At 35.2% G+C, this 5,200-nt stretch overlaps 1 long non-coding RNA gene across 1 annotated transcript; it reads right to left on the reverse strand.

Moving 5' to 3' along the window:
• Positions 1-3,481: 3,481 nt before the first annotated feature.
• LOC110037243 lies at positions 3,482-5,200 on the reverse strand. The gene is made up of 4 exons (XR_002295314.1): positions 5,176-5,200; positions 4,033-4,083; positions 3,886-3,921; positions 3,482-3,556 (listed from the first exon to the last, which is right to left on the reverse strand). It is a non-coding gene; the product is annotated as an uncharacterized LOC110037243 (long non-coding RNA).

Here is a 5,200-nt window from a genome sequence, read left to right on the forward strand (position 1 = left end):
ATATCTATGTGTGTGTAGATATCATTTTTGAGGAACCTCAGAAGTGAATAAATTCTAATATTTAATTAATACTCTCTATTTGTTGTCCATCTTAAGTTATTTATGTCTTGTCATTATCTGTTATCATGAGGGTTTTATGACTTTTCTTTTTCTTTATCAAGCAAATGAATACTTGGATTTTGAAAAGGGCTAATAAGAGTCCCTATGATATCGATGTTAACCCAAACAATAATTGATAACAAAATATTATTGCTAAAATGCAAATAGGAAAAGTTACAACCATAAAACTGAAAGAGAAAATTACAACAACACGACAAACAGATATATGAAATTGCGACAAATGACAACACCAACTCAAACTATGGTGGTTCATAGGTGATGGTAGTAGTTGTTGGGGGTCTCAATGGTTGCAGCAAGGTGGGAGAGCATAGTAAGTGGGCGGATATGACAAAGAAACGACAGATCCTTGTGGCCCTAGATAGCAGCAAGGTGGAATTTGAGTTCCCAGAGGCTGGAACAGAGGATATGCGGCAAAGAGGGTGTTGGGACAGCGGTTAGGTGGAAGGGATATGGTCCGAGATGACTGGAACAACCACCGGTGGGAAGGGGAGGAGATTACTGGTGGCTAGAACAATGAAAGTAGCAAGTGGAATCGCTGGAATCACAGGGGCAGCAAGAGGGGTGTTGAAAAAGTGATGGCAGCGAAGATGGAGGCGACAGGGAGGCGGGGCTACAAGAGTAGCAAAGGTGTTGCCTAGGGCAGGGGGTGCAGTAGTTATGGCAATGGGAGGGTTGAAAAGGATGAGAAGGTTAAGGATACGAGGCGACTGTAACAAGAATCGCAGATGGCTCCATACGGGATGACTTCATGTGGTGGTATAGCTAAAGGTGCAACTGACTCAAGCCAACTCGTGAGTTGGCTCAAGCTCGGCTCAATAAGCGGCTTGTGAACTGAGCTCAATGAGCTAACAAACCAAGCTAAAGCCAACCCAACTAGACTCGTTAGTTCGTGAGCGGTTCGTTTAAAAAAATAGTAACATATAATATACTCAAAATATATTAAATTTCAAAACTTTATCTTTAAGGTATTAAAAATATTAAGAAAATAATATTTTTTATTGTATATTAGGTGATTTCATATTATTTATCTCCTACTTGTTCATTCTAGCTGTCAACTTATTATAAAGTTATTTTAAATTAATATCATTTTCTCTTTTTTATGTTGAACAAGCTGGCTCGTGAGCCGGCTCGAACTCGTAGACTTAAGTTCAAGCTCGATAAAATTAATCAAGCTCAAACTCAAGTTGAGGGCAGCTCGAGCTCGACTCGACTCGTTTACACCCCTAGTTGTATATAAGCCAGCTCCCACATCAGCATCATAAGGTTGAGGGAGCTCCGATCTCATTTGTTGAAGTTTTTATCTCCCCATAGTAGTCAGGTCAGCGCCATTGAAGGTGGTGGAGTTACTGCAACTTTCATATAAGGTGGTGGAGCTACTGTGAAAGGGAGGGGATTTATAGTGGCTAAAACAATAATGGCAACAAGTATGAGCGTTGGAATTGAAGGGGTAATGAAGAGGGAGGCTAGAATAATGATGGCGACGAGGACGAAGGCATGGAACTAAAAAAACAACAAAGGTGTTGTCTAGGGAGGGGAGTGGCTGTCGTAGTTATGCCAACGACAATTGTGACGGGGAGGTTGCGGAGGATGGAAGGTCATGGATAGCACCATCCCGGAGCGAGAAACAAAAGGAACGCCACTCCTTGGATACAACCCTATAAGGGAACACGGGGGACGCCAAGAACTGTCCTGATAGAAAACTCACAAAAAACTGACCTAAAACACGAAAACAATATATTTATAAACTTTGGGGAAATAGGAGTAAATAGAAGTGGGCTTCAATCCAAAGAAGAGGAAAATCCCCATAAAGGAAGTGTCAAACAACCCTCATGGACTAGTCCACGCAGAAATCTCCCTCAGTACTATAGCACGGATCATGGACGATTCCATGTGGAATTATAGCTAGAATCGAGACACCGTAGTAGAACACGCGGTATGGTTCCCGCGGGCAGCTCCTTCTACATCTTGTATTTTATACAATGATTGTATCTTATTTATTAATTGATCATCTCTATTAGTAGACTAGATTCTCCCTCCTTCATCCTCTTCTTAATGCAAATTTATTTAAAAGTTGCTACATAATTTTTTTTTTTTTTGTGGAAGTTGACATCTTTTACAATTATTTTACGTTCTATTATCTTTTTGCGGAAGTTGATATCTTTTACAATTATTTTATGTTCTATTATCTTTTTACGGAGCTTCATCTCTTTTACGATTATTTCATGCTTCATTATACTTACTCTTAAGCTAACATTTTATAATATAGAGTTAGGTATGCTATTTTCTTAAAAGTCGATATATTGATTAGGAATACCTCTGCTTTTAAGTCGATTTTATTGTAAATTTTTCTCTTTCTTACAATGAAAAAGAGTGAATGCTCTTTTCCAAATAATATTTATGTACAAGCATCTTCTTCAATCTCCAAAAACTTTTCCTCTTAATGAAATAACATGCTTCTTCTAACAATATCTAGATTCAACAATTATTGAAGGAATTTGGGTGTACCTCAAATAGGTCTATACATATGTTTTGTGACAGCCAAGCTGTCATCAGTGTATTGCCAAAAATCCTATGCATTATGACAGGACCATAAAAATATTAAAATCGAGAGGTACTTTATCTCTAAAAGTGTTAATGGTGGAATTATATCACAAAGCTATATCCTGAAACACCAAGTTGCTGATGTCTTCGCCAAAGCTCTTCCTTTAAGCGTCTTCTCAAAGTTCAATATCAAGCTTGGTCACTACAACATCTATGATTGAACTTGAGGGGGAGTGTGGAAAAATGAGAAGTTTCAAATCCTTTACATGGTGGGTCGAACGACCACTTCAAAAATAATGGAAGATTCGATTAGGGACAACTTTAATAACCTCTTGATCAATTTTATTTCCTTACTATTTTATGTTTCTTTATATTTTATTTCAAAATTATTTCCTTTCCTATTTTAGATTAAATATATTTGGTAAGTTTGTAAATAATGAGGGATTGGTTTCCCTATATATATATGTATCCTATGTGTGAATAATGAAGTCAAATAATTTTTCCTCTCCAAACTATGCAATGTCATAAACTCCTATAACATCATTATGAAATCCAAATGATGCTAGTAAATTTGCACAAGCATTTATGTTAAAGCAGAATATATTCTATTTATATGGCATTAATAGTGCATTTTGCATTATGATATTTTCTTTAGTACTGTTAAAATTTAAATGAATTGACTAAATTTTGCATGTTTTTTTTATGTTCCGTGATATATGGTATATACAAAACTTGATAATGGCGATCGATGCCTATATACTTAGAAATGGAGCTCAACAAAACAAGAAAAAAAAGAAGCTCAATGTATAGGAATACCTACAATCAAAATATTAGTTGTAGAGGCAATCAACAACGCTATAGTGGCAATAATCAGCTTCCCTGCATCAGGCTTTGCCTGCATGCATATAATAAGTCAATATTTTAAAGGGGGATTTACATACATACCACATAATTCTCAAGTATGTACCCATCTAACACCTAAAAATTCATATCTACATGCATAACATTCAAATCTTTAACATCAAATCAAAAATATTACCATCACTATCTTTTTAAAATGACATACACCTCTTCATGCATAGATTTATGATAACAATGCATTATAAGTGTAAATATAAAACTTTGGGTGTTAGATATGTAAATGCATAAGAATTGTGTGGTATATATATAAATTTCCCTATTTTAAGTATATAAAGGGAAATAATTTAAAGGGCCATGACTTACCAGCCTTAGAACTCTACAGAACCCAACATTTGCAGGCTGTAGCAACATATGCAACAGAGATCAAATTACGTAATCCACCGAAGTTTTAAGGTAAATAGAATTCAAAAAACACAAAGGATGATCAAGGAAAACAAATAACATGGTCACCTGAACTGCATCACCATGCTCAAGGTCAGATAACGGATGGCTCGACGATTCCTAATACGAAAAATATCATTAATTATTACTTTAAAATATGAATCCTTTTCTTGCAATATAAAATTATAGCATAGCCTTACCAGACCAAATAGTAATAATTCTAATCACGAAGGAAAATAAAGAATGCCTCAAGTTGTGAATATTCAAATATAAAGCAATACATCAAAATATCACAAACAAAAACATAGGGGCATTTACATACATACCACCCAATTCCTATGTATTTACATATCTTACACCTAAACTTTACTTCTTAAATTTATACCACCCAAATTTTTCATATCACATAAAAAATACCACCATTTTTTACTTCCAAAAAGTGAAATAAACCCTTTCATGCATAGTAAGGTGGCAGGTATGTAAAAATTGAAGTTTTGGTGTTAGATATCTAAATCCATAGGAATTGAGTGATATGTACGTAAATCTTCCATCAATCAACCACCGCAAGAAAACACCTGTAAGAAGTCACCAAAAGATCACCGTTGGTAATAATTCGCAACACACTTATACAATCCTTCAATCTGAAACATAATTTCAGGGAAAATCAAGCACTGCCAACTTCCAAAACTTAAAAATTAAAAAATCCGGAGTAATTTAACATACAAACAAAGCAGAGCACACTGGTTCAGTCAAACAAGACAGTACAACAATAAATAAATAATTTCAAAAAAAACATTGAAAGGGCCTTACCAATAAATATACCAGTTCAAACAGATACAGATCAAATTAAAAATAAAAATAAAAATAAAAATAAATCCAGAAACCACAAACCTTGCTAGAATTCTTGATCCTCAGCTATCTAACCGTCAAACAATTCACTGAAATTTGAATAAAACTACCGCAAAAGAACTATCAACTTACGCAGCTAAACAGAAACCAAAAAAAAAAAAAAAAAAGTCCCGCAGAATATCTCAATAACTCAAGAAAAAAACAAAATCGAACGCGCAGGTCAAATCAAACCAGACCGTAACAGCAACACGACGAAAGCACTCTTATCAAATCTAACCGATATGAAAGCCATTACAATTCTTTCTCAAGAAATCCCACCATAAACCCTAACCCCTAAACCCTAAACCCTAAACAAATAATTACCTCGCCATTCAAGAGAGACGTCGTG

The sequence above is a fragment of the Phalaenopsis equestris genome, unplaced genomic scaffold, assembly GCF_001263595.1.
Source record: "Phalaenopsis equestris unplaced genomic scaffold, ASM126359v1 Scaffold217359, whole genome shotgun sequence".
NCBI lineage: Eukaryota > Viridiplantae > Streptophyta > Magnoliopsida > Asparagales > Orchidaceae > Phalaenopsis > Phalaenopsis equestris.